Below are 15,499 nucleotides of genomic sequence, written 5' to 3' on the forward strand. Positions count from 1 at the left end.
GAACGACTGGCTCTGTGCGCCGGTGCACAGCGTAAGAGGATCCCACCGCAGGTGCCGGCACTAAGGAGGGACGATTGACAGGGACAGGTACTCTCACCTTAGACCCGGAGACGTCCGAGTCCTTACGTTGTAGGCCAGGTGGAGTCCGTATCCTGGCGGAGGCAGTCTGGCGTAGCTCCCGCAATTTCAGCTCCAGCCGCACGATCTGGTCGTCCAGGCTTTCGGAGTCGGGATCGCTGGTCTCCGCTGTTGTTGTCGGCACTTGGGCGGTGGGTGGTTCGTCCTGCGCAGCCGCTGCAGGCTCAGGTGAGGCGTCCGCTTTCCTCCCTCTGCGGATATTCTCCAGGGCAGCTCTGAATCTCTCTGCATCCTGAAGCTCACGGACAGTTTTCTCCCTGCGAGGCAACTCAGGTGAGGGCCAGGGGCTAACCCTCTTCTCTACCACTGTCGGCTGCCAGAACACATTTGGGCCAATGAAAGAGCCCTGTTCTTGGAAGGCGTGATGGGCCGGTCCTGGAGAGCATTCAGATTCACGCTCGCAGCCAGGGTTGTCCTCCGGAGAGCGCACAGACTCACGCTCGCAGCCAGAGTAGTCCTCATCAAAGTCCCAGTCCTCTGTCTTCTTCTTAGGATGGGACACGGCAGTGGCGTAGGGGCCTCGCAGGCCCTCAGCAGGGGTAAATTCAACCTCCTCTCCCTCGCGGAGGTTGTGTAGACGTTCTGGGAGGTAACTCCGCTTGACGGACCTCCTGTTGACATATAAGTCTCGTCCAGTCAGGTAGTCTTTAATGAAACCGAAGCCTCGGTCCTTGTCAAAGGCCACAACCAACCCCCTTCTCCTTTCCAGGCGGGGTTGTGTGTCGGTGTGGCACTCGTGAACGGTCTTTGCCAGTTCTTCGTAGTAAACTTTGGTTTTAGTCGTCTTCTTTATTGCGGCCTCCCGGATCTCTGCCATTAGAGCTGACCACTTGAACGAGGGCTGGAAGAAGTCTCTCCAGGAGCCATAATAGGTCTCCGGTTGCGTCCTCGGTGGCGGGCAGGCGGGTCTCTCCGGTCCCGGAGAGTAGGCCGGTGGAGCGTCCTCTTGCTCAACACCAGTCATATTCATGTTTAATAAATCAGGCGCGGACATCTCAGCAGGAAAGTCCTCACTCCTCAACATGCTCCTTTGGGGTGGATTCGTTCCCCACATGTAGTTCTTCCCACCAGGATGCCGTTGGGGTGCTGCTGCTCTATGTGGTCTGGAACGCCTCCGTGGCAGGCAGACGGATCACATCCTGGAAAGACACTTGGAAAAGCTGAGCAACGGGGCAATGCTTAAGGAGAGTAACGGGATGATCACCAAAGTTAATTAAACGAACAGGCACTTTACCTTGAGACACGGTCACCATGCTCTTGGCTGTCCGTACGAAAGGATGATCCTTAATAGGAATAGGTTCCACTAGGGCTTGGTAGTCCTGGCCCTGGATCCCTAATACAGCACGGCACCACAGGATGATCTGGGAATTTGGAGGCAAAATCACCGGCCGGTTATCCCGGATCCGGACAGTGCAAATTTCTCCTTTCTTGTTGGCGAACCTTTGTTGAGCGCACAGCACACTAATAGTTTTCTGAATAACTCTTCTGGAAGCAGGTGAGGCGGATGATATGGTTTGATTCAAGGCTTCAAGCACTTCGGAGTAACAATTTTTAAGAACATTAGTCCCTAAGATCACAGGGTGTCCTCCTTTACCTCCGGCTTGTACCACAATCACGCCTTGCTGTGGCAGGGTGGCTTCTCCCACCTGAAGAGTAGGTTCCCAATACCCATGCACTTTCACTGGCTTACCGTTGCTAGCGATGATATCTAGCCAGGACTCTGGTGGCTGGGTGAGGAGACTTGGATCCCAGAACTTGTCGAAGGCAGGCCGTTGAATGGTGGTGACCTGTGACCCAGTGTCCAACAGGGCTTCAAAGGGTATCCCGTTGATACATATATAAATTTTCGGACGGGATCCTACATACTTAGGCATCCAGCTTGGATCCTTTGGACCTACTGTCCTACCTCCCGAGGGGCGGTCCTCTGCCTCAGGGGTTGCCCGTTGTAACTGCCAGCACATTGATTCAGTATGTCCATATTTCTTGCAGTGGTGGCAGACAGGCTGTTTCCTGCTTCTGGGCCGGTACTTCGGTCGCCCATCAGGCTCTTTTGGATATACATCTCCATATGCAGGTGGGAGCCTTGGAGGAAAAGGACCTTCATCTTCTAGTAACAATGGTCTCTCCCACTCCTCTATTTTCTTGCACACCTTCTCTAAGCTTAGAGTAAGATGGTTCACCTGCTCCATTAATGCGGCCACCACATCCGTGACCGGAGCTTGGGTGGCTTGACAGACTCCTGCAGACCCCACATTAACAGTCTTTGGCTGACAAGCCTGGGGTTCAGGGAAGGTTGCTGGCCCTGGAGCAGGGTTCTGGCCTAGTATGCTGATGGCCAATTCTTTAAAATCCAAGAATGTACAGTGAGGGTGTTGAGCTGACAACATCCGTAGCTGGCCCTTTAAATGTTCAGTACTTATGCCTGCAATGAATTGCTCTCTAAGAGTCCGGTCCTGGTCCTCAGCTTCTTTAGGATCCACTTGGACTACAGCTCTCAGCGTCTCCTGTAAGGACAGGGCAAAATCACGGAGCGACTCTCCAGGCTGCTGCTTTCTGCTGAAGAAACGCATTTTAACTTCTGACACCGTTCTGGCTTCAAACGTGGTGCCCAAACGTTCAAAGATCTGTTCCAGGCTATTTTTCTCAGAACGGGGCCATGACATTACTTCCCTGCGGGCGGCCCCTTCTAATTGAGCTAAGAGGATCTCCATTTGCTGCTCAGCATTGATGGGATAAAGCCGGAACAGAGCCAGTATTTGTTCCCTAAAGTCTTTTAATTTGTGGGCTTCCCCTGAATAACGTGGGAACCAGGGGGCCCCGAAATAGTACGGCATGGTTAGCGGCATCAGGCTTGGCGGTGCCGCGGCGACAGGGGCCCCAGAGTTGGCTGCGGGTACTTCGGCAGGCACGACTGGGGCTGCCTGTGCGATTTCCTCAACCGCGGACATGGCGTTGCTAGGTGGGTATGGCCCTTTAAATGGAGCGGAGCGGACCGGGCTATGGCAGTAACTTTAATTTTTTTTTCAGACAAGTCTTTACTACTAGCGGGGATCCCTCCGGTACCTTGGCAGGGGTCGGGAAGCTTCCGGACAGGTAAGCGGAGAAACCGGCAAAAGTTATTAAAGTTGGTACTCACTCCGGTGGTGCTCGCTCCAAGTCTCGCGAGATACGCAGCTACGGGTGTCGGACGTCTTGCGTACCGCGTCAGCAGGTAGGCGCGGCTTCTCGTAGCTCCGGGACTCAGGTAGGCGGGGTTCTTCTTCCTGGTTGGCTGGGCGATGGCTCCGCCTGATTCTTTTCGCGCCAAAGTCCTCTTTTTCGCGCCAAACAGCTCCACGAGGCGCACTTGTAATCCAATCAGGTTAAATGGGCAATATGGCTGTCTATTCACTGACAGCAAGCGGTGACTCAAATAAGCAGAAAACAGTCCATATAGCACAATCTTCACACCGCAGTTATTACAGTTCACTTTGGCCCAGCAATTTTCAATAAAACAATTGGGGCATGTCACTTTAAGACAATTTTCAGCACACAGTTTTTGTATCCGCAATGGCGCAGGAATATTTGGATCCTGTTCGTGACGCCAATTTATGCAACACGCCAGACCTGCAGGGTATAGACGAAGTGAGGTCACAGTTATGGGCAATCGAGGGTACTCACTATATTTGCGGAACCCTGGGCAGGCGCGTGGCAGTGAAGGAGTGGTAGACACAGTTCCTCTGGGGCACGCTCTGTAGATAGGGACCAGGCCTGATGGTAGTTGAGGTGCCCTGGATGTTACAGGTATTTTGTGTGCCTGGGGCAAGGTCCCTGTGGTATTCGTGACGCCAGTGCCTTTGGCCGGTGGCACGCCGGTTGGTGGTTGGAATGATGAAGGTACACAAGTATGCAGTGAACCAAACATAAACTTTACTGGACAATCCAACTTTGTACAGCAGGGAGTAGTATAGTCTCTGTATTACAGTTCCACAGAAGGGGCTCATTCACAAATATGGCAGGCAATAGTCATGCAAGTTACACTGAGGGTAAATTCCACAAGCACTCAGCAGCAGGTTGTAATTTTACACTGTCCTTTCTAGAACTCCTACTCTGGCTTGATAACTCCCAAGGCCCGGATGCCTAAAAGGGTGGCTTTTATCCTTGGTTACTTCCTTCCTCAGGTATTATACTACTTGCAATGGTTTCTAAGTTCCTCTGCCTATCAGGGGCACTTGGCTTACCCTGGGACGCCTCCTCCCATCAGGTGGATACTGTCGGTTTCTCCCAGGAGGTTGAATCCTGCAACTGGGGTATCTCTTCAGAGCTAACTTAGGCTCTCTTGTTCTCAGGCAGGCTGGAGCTTCTCAACAGCCTCCTGGACATCACTAGCAGCCAGGGCTATCCAGCGGCATGTCAGGAGCAGGCTTCTTAACCTGTGTCTTCTCAGACTCCTGGCTCTGCACTAACTTTTCCCTGTCTAGGCCTGGACATTTATACTAGGGGCTCCCTATCTCCCTCTAGTGTCTGGGATGTCTAACTACACCCAACTAGGCCTGCTGCTGCATGAGACAGGGGTACATTGCATATAACAACACATTAAAACATACATTAAATGCAGAGTTAAATATGACATTTCTGTTCCTTGTGAATAGGAGTAACGCGCACACCAATTGACCCTTGTGTAGTGCCCACCCATACCTAGTGGGACACTACAGTCCCACATGCACACTACACTTGACACCCATTATAGTACCTGCTGGAATAATGGTATGACTTACTCCAGTTCTTACCTCCTTAGAAAATGCTTCTGCTTGGCTCACTTGGACAGCTTTTACCACCATCTCTGCTTTTCTTGTAGGCAGTGAAAATGATGCAGCCAGTGTACTCACCAAGGACGATGAAGGTTTTTTTTTCTTAGGATGACTTCCTCAATCACATTATATCCAATTATTGGCTCTTCAGTTACGTTGTTGTCACTGGATACTAGGAGAGGCACCAGGAATTCTATGCTGTCATTATCAGAGTTCAGTTGAAAAGTTCCTTCGATCCATCCAATGAAAGGAAGTTCAGTCTTATTTACTGCTCTCCCACATAATGGTTCAAAGCCTAGTAATTCTTCCACTGCCCTTACTTCTGTTTGAGGAAGGTACTGCTGTCGCCAACTTTCATTGGTGATATTTGCTTGAGCTCCAGTATCCCATAATGCCTGAACAGGAACACCGTTCAGTTTACATGGGACCATACATCTTTTTCCTATTAAACTGATGAGTTCTCTTTGGCCTCTTGATACGCTTTCACTAATCTGTAAGTTAGTTGTGCACTTGCTAGTAGTGACTTGCTGTGTATTGCTTTTTTGAAGCTCCAGTTGTTGGATGCGATCACATACATTTTGGAAATAAGTGTGTAACAGATTTTCTTTGGCTTCCATACCTGAAGATGACACTTTGGTTGGGACTGAGGCTTGGCACAGGTTACTGGTTGTCCCTCACCAGCAACTTCCTGTCTTTTAACTGTGCAGATCTGGGTGCACAACATCCCCTAGCGCAGGCATGGCCAACCTGCGGCTCTCCAGCTGTTGTAAAACTACAACTCCCACCATGCCCTGCTGTATGCTGATAGCTGTCCGGGCATGATGGGAGTTGTAGTTTTGCAACAGCTGGAGAGCCTCAGGTTGGCCATCCCTGCCCTAGCGTAATGTCCTTCTTTGCAACATTTGTAGCAATGGCGACATGTATGACCTTGATCTGATGCCTTGCAGGCTTCACAAATTTGATTCTGCTTACTTCTGGAATATACTTGGGATGTAACCAACCTTGGTTCTTGAGAAGTCTTAAGTAGCTTTTTCAATTCTGACATCTCATTCCTCAGTTCTTTTACAGTTTCCTCCCAGTTTGTCACTTCTGTGTCTTCTGAAGGTGGTACTTTCTTTGTTTTTAGTGTAGGTGGAGCAGCTTGAGTTGTAGATGACTCTACTTTTGTAAACAATCCTTGTTGTGTGGTACAAGCCTGCATTTAGCTAAGTTTGCTGATTTTGCTGGAAGAGCACTTCTTTCATTTCTGTTCCCTCTCTTGTTCTAAACTGGCAGCTTCATTCATTTTCTCTATTAATACGTCATTAGTGACAGTGTGATTATCCAAATAGGGTTTCAGTTGGAATTTAATGTGTTCACTAAGCAGTCCTGTTCCTAATGATTTTCCTTTCAATCAAATCTGTTTCAAATTTTTCCTCTGCTCCCACTTCTCTAGAGGCAAAGAGAAGTCTGTCCTTTACTTATATTGTCCTGACGAGATAATTTTGAGGAGATTCTTTTCTGTCTTGAGATACATTTATTAACCGGTGGTATAAGTCAAAGTTGCTCTCCTCCTTATAGTGTCCTTTTAAAATGGTCTTTAGCTGTGGCAGTGTTAAGTCACTTTTCATCTCTAACATATTTCTTATAATCAGGCCTGGGCTTACTGCCTCAATCACCTCTAATTCATTGTAGCCTTTTTGCAGTCCTGTGTCTATCTGGTGCATGATATTTGTATAAGACAGTTTGTCTTTTTGACCTCTTTCACCAATTTGGCCACTAATTTTAAATTCTTTCCGTATTGTCATTTCTGGCAACATTTTCTGTGGTGAAGTTCAGACCAGACCAGAGAGTATTTTTCTGACACCTCTTGATTTGCTTGCCTTAATGTCTTCAAAGCTAGAGCTTTTTCTAATAGCTTGCTAGATTCCTGGAATCCTTTTTGCAAAGCGAGGTACTGTACCTTTAAATCTTCCAATTGAGTCTGATCTGTCAGGGTCTCAGTTTATTTTACCTGTGCCCCCACCTTTGTCTCTGAATGCAGATCTGTAATGAACTGTTTTCACTTTTGGAGGAACAGACAGGTAACATCTTCATCCTCTGTTTCTCCCACTTCATCAAGCAGCATATTGATAGCATTCAGGAGGTGCCTGCTGGTTCTGGCTTTGGAGATTTGCTCCCCCTGGCACTTTAATATATTTGCTAACTGCACCCAGTTCATCAAATGTTAAATGCAGCAAGGACTCATACAACAGGTGCCTCCCCCCAGGGCCCCCTCAATAACGCATCCCAGGTGTGGGAAATGCAGAGTGGTATGTTGTGGCCTAAAATGTCTCTTTATGTGTGTAACGGTGCTCCTACCTGGATACGACTGGACCCCAGGCTTTGGCTTCCGAAGCAGTAACTAGGGGGGAATAATTGAGGGATTTGAAGAAATAACTTGAGTTCAGACCTTGAGATGAAGTTCAATGGTAGCTTTACTTGAATAAACGTTTCTCAAAACAGTTTCAGGCTTTGTCTTGGTTCCAGCAGGCTTTAGAATTAAACTGGCATGCAAACTCAACTCTGCTATACCTCTGTTTCTCTCTGATTTTGCTGCACTGACAGGCTGGCTATATAACTCTAAACGAAAAAGCAAGTGGAGATAATATATCAAAATATCACTTTATTCTCAAATATAATAAATAGGGGAAAAGACAGGATGGTAAACAGTATACAGAGAAACATAGGGCGGTATACACTATTGCGAAACCATATATGTCAACACGAGAATGAGCATGGATAGCCTACAGGTATAGATGATTATGGTGCATAGACAACCAATACTGCATAGCAGATAGTGAGATTAACCCAAGAAGGGGTATATGCTATAAAGCAGAATCAATAAATCACTGATTGTCCATAGACCTCACATCAAAAAATATATATATATACATAGACATCCTATACATGGCTATATAACTCATCTTCTTCTGTATGCTGCTCTTCTTCTCTGTAGTATGACTCTAGGTTATGCCAGGGAACTTTCCTCCTGGCTCCTGAGGCTTTAAACTTTGGCCTCCATGGCCAGCAGAGCTTAGGGGTCTCTGGCTGGCATAAGCATGTCCAGCAGAGATGTGCCCCTGCACACCCTTCCCCTGTCTAGGAAAGGCCTAAACTGGAACTGACTGGTCCCCACCCTTTCTGCAGGAAGTAGGACAAGCCCACGTCTCTCCAGAGGGGGCTTAGAATGGAATGGAAAGCTCCATTCTATCTAAGTACAGCTCTGCCGTGTTTGCTGCCACCTGCTGGTAAACCAGGAACATTACATGAACATAACAGCTGCAAACAGATTAGGAATGCACAGTATATAGGACCTGGACAACAATACATAAGATGACGCTTTGTTAGACAAATAAAGATAGTAGCAGGATGCAGGAGTGGCAACACCACTCTGGGGTGTTACACTCACTAGTTTCATTAATGCAGTTCTCCACATCCATTGTCAGTCTGCTGTTCAGGCAACACTCCCAGGACCTCACTGAGGTGACATTCCCAGGACCTCACTGAGGGGACACTCCCAGGACCTCACTGAGGGGACACTCCCAGGACCTCACTGAGGGGACACTCCCAGGATCTCACTGAGGGGACACTCCCAGGATATCACTGAGATGGCTTCACTTTACAGTCGGTTCTTTTCTATCTCTTATTGAGTGAATTCTGCTCTGTATCTCCTATGAATTGTCACTCAATCCTATCCTCGTCGCCATTTTTGTTGCACACCTAATGAGTTGACACTAGTGATGAGCGGGAGGTGCCATATTCGATTTCACAATATTTCGCGAATATTCGATTGAATATTCGTGTTATATTCGTCGAAATCGAATATTCGTAATTATTCCAATGATCACGAATAATATGCGATTTAATTAATCGCGTATTGCGATTTTTCCTTTGATAGTATAAGGCAACGTTCCTATGACTAATTGACTATGGCTAGGCTAATATGTGTATTTTACAAAATTTCGTAATATTGCTCTAACTTCGTCTTTTAGAATATTACGAATATTCTAAAAGACGAAGTTAGAGCAATATTACGAAATTTCGTAAAATACACATATAGATTGTAATTTAGCTAATATAGTGCTATAATCCTTTTTTTTTTCTCTATTTTTTTGCCTCTTCTGAACTTAAGTTTTGTAAAATATGTACACTATTAAAAAAATTACTATAGCAGTATATTAGCTAAATTACAATCTATGTGTATTTTACGAAATTTCGTAACATTGCTCTAACTTCGTCTTTTAGAATATTCGTAATATTGCTCTTACTTCATCTTTTAGAATATTCGTAATATTGCTCTAATTTCGTCTTTTAGAATATTACGAATATTCTAAAAGACAAAGTTAGAGCAATATTAAGAATATACGTAAAAAGTTGAAATCGCAATGCGATTAATATAACTCGAAGTAATCGCATGGCGATTTCAACTTAGCACTGCTATATTCCATATTAGGCTAGAATTAACGAATATGGAATATAGCAGTGTCAAGTTGAAATTGCAATCCGATTAATTCAAGTTATAATAATCGAATTGCGATTTCAACTTGACACTGCTATATTCCATATTCGTTAATTCTAGCCTAATATGGAATATAGCAGTGCTAAGTTGAAATCGACATGCGATTACTTCGAGTTATATTAATCGCATTGCGATTTCAACTTTTTACGTATATTCTTAATATTGCTCTAACTTTGTCTTTTAGAATATTCGTAATATTCTAAAAGACGAAGTTAGAGCAATATTACGAATATTCTAAAAGACGAAGTTAGAGCAATATTACGAATCTTCTAAAAGACGAAGTTAGAGCAATATTACGAAATTTTGTAAAATACCCATATAGATTGTAATTGATCTAATATGGAATATAGCAGTGTTAAGTTGAAATCGCAATCCGATTAATTCAAGCTATAATAATCGAATTGCGATTTCAACTTACTGCTTTATTCCATATTCGTTAATTCTAGCCTAATAGGCTAGAATTAACGAATATGGAATATAGCAGTGTTAAGTTGAAATCGCAATTCGATTATTATAACTTGAATTAATCGAATTGCGATTTCAACGTAATTCTCAAATCCGACAGTACATTCTAGTATATGAAGACGTTCCCATGGTGATGGGGACGCTCCATGAGCACGGAAGTCGGCAGAAGCGGCAACGGGCACTGACTGGAGCAGCCAGGAATCCAAAGGACAGGTAAGAACAACTTTCGGGAAGTGGGAAAGAAAAAAATATAACAATTAAAAAATAAAACAACGAATATTCGATTTTGCGAATATATAGAACGATATTCTAAATATTCTCGAAATCTCGAAATTGAGATATTCGAGAAAAAAATTCGCAATTCGAATATTCGCGCTCAACACTAGTTGACACTGGTGTGGTTGGGGTTTTTATATTCTTTATTTAACATTCATCTGTAATAGGGACATGCATGAGACATGGTGATTAGGACCTTCCTTGTTCTTGTTATTTGAGGTGCACTCCAATAAGTGTCTTTTCATACTACACAGTAGTTGTACATAGCAAAAATTGGCCCCATAACAAAAATCTGAATTGGGCCCCTATGCCCTGTTCCTAGCCCCTCCCACTACCCACACATGGCTCCTCCCACTACTTACATTGGCTGCTCCCTGTCCACGACCCCTTTTCACCCAGAAACAAAGAAATACAATGTATTATAAATAACCTAATCAAACAGGGATAAAATACAGGTCCTTCTAAAAAAATTAGCATATTGTGATAAAGTTCATTATTTTCTGTAATGTACTGATAAACATTAGACTTTCATATAGTTTACATTCATTACACACCAACTGCAGTAGTTCAAGCCTTTTATTGTTTTAATATTGATGATTTTGGCATACAGCTCATGAAAACCCAAATTTCCTATCAAAAAAGATTAGCATATTTCATCCGACCAATAAAAGAAAAGTGTTTTTAATACAAAAAAAGTCAACCTTCAAATAATTATGTTCAGTTATGCACTCAATACTTGGTCGCGAATCCTTTTGCAGAAATGACTGCTTCAATGCGGCATGGCATGGAGGCAATCAGCCTGTGGCACTGCTGAGGTGTTATGGAGGCCCAGGATGCTTCGATAGCGGCCTTAAGCTCATCCAGAGTGTTGGGTCTTGCGTCTCTCAACTTTCTCTTCCCAATATCCCACAGATTCTCTATGGGGTTCAGGTCAGGAGAGTTGGCAGGCCAATTGAGCACAGTAATACCATGGTCAGTAAACCATTTACCAGTGGTTTTGGCACTGTGAGAAGGTGCCAGGTCGTGCTGAAAAATGAAATCTTCATCTCCATAAAGTTTTTCAGCAGATGGAAGCATGAAGTGCTCCAAAATCTCCTGATAGCTAGCTGCATTGACCCTGCCCTTGATAAAACACAGTGGACCAACACCAGCAGCTGACATGGCACCCCAGACCATCACTGACTGTGGGTACTTGACACTGGACTTCAGGCATTTTGGCATTTCCCTCTCCCCAGTCTTCCTCCAGACTCTGGCACCTTGATTTCCGAATGACATGCAAAATTTGCTTTCATCCGAAAAAAGTACTTTGGACCACTGAGCAACAGTCCAGTGCTGCTTCTCTGTAGCCCAGGTCAGGCGATTCTGCCGCTGTTTCTGGTTCAAAAGTGGCTTGACCTGGGGAATGCGGCACCTGTAGCCCATTTCCTGCACACGCCTGTACACGGTGGCTCTGGATGTTTCTACTCCAGACTCAGTCCACTGCTTCCGCAAGTCCCCCAAGGTCCGGAATCGGTCCTTCTCCACAATCTTCCTCAGGGTCCGGTCACCTCTTCTCGTTGTGCAGTGTTTGCTGCCACACTTTTTCCTTCCCACAGACTTCCCACTGAGGTGCCTTGATACAGCACTCTGGGAACAGCCTATTCGTTCAGAAATTTCTTTCTGTGTCTTACCCTCTTGCTTGAGGGTGTCAATGATGGCCTTCTGGACAGCAGTCAGGTCGGCAGTCTTACCCATGATTGCGGTTTTGAGTAATGAACCAGGCTGGGAGTTTTTAAAAGCCTCAGGAATCTTTTGCAGGTGTTTAGAGTTAATTAGTTGATTCAGATGATTAGGTCAATAGCTCGTTTAGAGAACCTTTTCATGATATGCTAATTTTTTTAGATAGGAATTTTGGGTTTTCATGAGCTGTATGCCAAAATCATCAATATTAAAACAATAAAAGGCTTGAACTACTTCAGTTGGTGTGTAATGAATCTAAAATATATGAAAGTCTAATGTTTCTCAGTACATTACAGAAAATAATGAACTTTATCACAATATGCAAATTTTTTTAGAAGGACCTGTACATGTAGCAGCATAGAATTCCAGCTATTAGCAGAGCAAGTGCAGGGCAGCAGCTCACATGAGGCATTGCTCTCCTGCCTGTGCCCATGTATGCCGGGGCTTTAGCAGGTACATTTTACAGGTTAGGTACACTTTAAGCTTACAGCACTGGCAGTCACTCTTATGAACTATGGCTGTTGTTTGCTCTGCTGCTATGTGTGCCCACCTAGCTCACTTACCCCTTATAAACTGTACCAGTGCCACATAGCCTCCCTTAAGAATAGTACCAGTGCCAACATAGTAACCCTTATGAACTACACTTGTGCCACCATAGGCCCCCTTATGAACTACACCAGTGCCACCATAGCCCCCTTTTGAACCGTACTGTTGCCACTATAAACCACCTTATGAACTGTACCAGTGCCACCATTGCCCGAACCATACCAGTGCCACCATAGCCCCACTTTTGAACTGTACCAGTGCCACCATAGCACACTTATGAATCAATGTCACCATACTCCCCTTTGTACACTGTCTCAGTGCCACCATAGCCCTCCTTATAAACAATACCAGTGCCACCATAGCCCTCCTTATAGGGTAACTGTCATATTTTTTTTATTTGCTAGTTTATTAGAGCTAGGCATGTATACCTGAGTTAGTCTGTCAATGGTTGTCAAAAGATCTGAAGTTACCTTATAATAACAGCTTTCATTAATTTCCTCTGTCCCTTTTCACTGCTCCCTTAAAAAACTGTTGCTATGCCTTATCTGTCTTCCCTTTAGTATAAACAGAAGACAAAGGGGCGGTCTTCCACACTGCATGCCTGCATTAGGCTTCAGAGTGAGGAGGCGTGTCTCTCAGTAATCCAATCTGATTGGCTGGCAGGGAGCCTCTGGCTACAGCAAGTGAGTATAAGAAGTGAGGAAAAGCAGTTTTGGCCTCAGAGAACTGGCAGAGGAGCCATCTTGAGAAGGTCCTCATATTGTAAATGTTTAAACAGCCGTAACTAAGGGAAAAACTCAAGGAAAACAGTGGTATGTGAAGAAACTAAATATTGCTTTATGCATAATGCTGCTGCTGCAGTAACATATGTTAAAATAGATTTTTTTTATGAAAACATGACAGTTACCCTTTAGGAACAGTACCACTGCCACCATAGCCCCCTTATGAACAATGCCAGTGCCACCATAGCCCTCCTTAAGAACAGTACCAGTGCCACCAGAGCTCCCCTTATGAACAATACTAGTGCCACCGTAGCCCTCCTTAAGAACAGTACCACTGCCACCATATACCCCCATAAGAACAGTACCAGTGCCACCATAGCCCCCCTTATGAACAGTACCACTGCCACATATACCCCCATAAGAACAGTACCAGTGCCACCATAGCCTCGCTTATGAAGTATACCTTGCACTGTCAGCCCTGCTGTGCCTGCTGCTCCTTATAGTGTGGACAAGCAGTGCTCCTGGGCCCAACTCATGAACTTTTTATTTAAAAGAAACAGCAGTGCACAGGGCTGCTGACTTACTGTGTGCACTGTGGCTTGCTGGTCACAGAGAGGCAGACAGGGCCGATCTCCACACACTCTGCAGATGACTGACCTTTGTCTGAAGCCTGAAGGATAATGCTGATCACAGCAGTTAGGTCAGTTCACAGCAGGGCCAGCCAGTGGCAGTCCTGTGCCAGCACACATTCCTTTGCTGGCTAGCCACTCAGCAGAGCTCCTACATTGCTAAATGCTGATTGGTAAATCAGCCAGTGCCGGACACACTCTATGTTATGGGTGAGGACAGTGATTGTGGGTGGGATGTGAACTGTGTAAGGGGGAGGGGAGCCAGCCTGGGCCCGGCCCCCCTTTGGAGCCAAGCACAGGGGCTGCAGAAAGCCAGTAAGCAGGGCCCAAACCCAGTGGAGTGCCTAGGGTGTTTGGCACCCGGGGCGAGTCCTTACTCTGCCCTCCCCCCCGCCAATACTTTAAAATAATTGTACCCCCTCACAGTAGTAGTAGTAGTTTTTTACAGATGTGTGCCCCCTTCACAGTAGTTATGCCCACATTGTGCCCTCTCACAGTAGTTATGCCCACATTGTGCCCCCTCACATTAGTTATGCCCTCTCTGTGCCCCTTTAAGAGTTGTAATGGCCTCTTTGTGCCCCCTTTACAGTAATAATCCCCATTGTGCCCCCTTCATAGTAATAACCCCCATTGTGTTCCCTTCATAGTAATGATCCCCATTGTGCCCCTTTATAGTAATAATGCCCACTGTGCCCCTTCATAGTAATAATGCCCAATTTGCCCCTTCACAGTAATAATGCCCATTGTGCCCCCTTAATAGTAGTAATGTCCACTGTGCTAATAATGACCTCTGTGCCCCTCCATAGTAGAAATCCCCATTGTGCCCCCTTCACAGTAATAATGCCCTCTGTGCCACCTTCATTGTAGTAATGCCCTCTGACTCTGTGCCCCCTCCATAGTAGAAATGCCCATTGTGCCCCCTTAATATTAGTAATGCTTTCTGTGCCCCCTCCATAGTAATAAAGTCCTAAATGCCACCTCTATAGTAATAAAGACCTCTGTGCACCCTCCATAGTAATAAAGCCCTCTGTGCCCCCTCCATAGTAATAAAGTCCTCTGTCTGTGCCCTCTCCATAGTAATAAAGTCCTCTGTGCCCCCTCCATAGTAATAAAGTCCTCTGTGCCCCCCCCCATAGTAATAAAGACCTCTGTGCCCCCTCCATAGTAATAAAGACTTTTGTCTGTGCCCTCTCCATAGTAATAAAGCCCTCTGTGCCCCCTCCATAGTAATAAAGGCCTCTGTCTGTGCCCTCTCCATAGTAATAAAGCCCTCTGTGCCCCCTCCATAGTAATAAAGTCCTCTGTGCCCCCCCCCCATAGTAATAAAGACCTCTGTGCCCCCTCCATAGTAATAAAGACTTTTGTCTGTGCCCCCCCATAGTAATAAAGACCTCTGTGCCCCCTCCATAGTAATAAAGACTTTTGTCTGTGCCCTCTCCATAGTAATAAAGCCCTCTGTGCCCCCTCCATAGTAATAAAGCCCTCTGTGTACCCTCTGCATAAAAAAAAACAACACAGTAACTACTCACCTTGTTTGTTCCTGAAGCTCACATACCTCTCTACCCTGCAGGCACAGATCGCTCTGCAGCACTGTGCGGGCGGAGCTTATGCAGATTTTTGGGCTGCAGGCTCCGCCCACACAGGCTGGCAGTGTGATCTGTGTGTACAGACTGA

This window comes from Bufo gargarizans, chromosome 3 (assembly GCF_014858855.1).
Source record: "Bufo gargarizans isolate SCDJY-AF-19 chromosome 3, ASM1485885v1, whole genome shotgun sequence".
In the NCBI taxonomy this organism is placed as follows: Eukaryota; Metazoa; Chordata; class Amphibia; order Anura; family Bufonidae; genus Bufo; species Bufo gargarizans.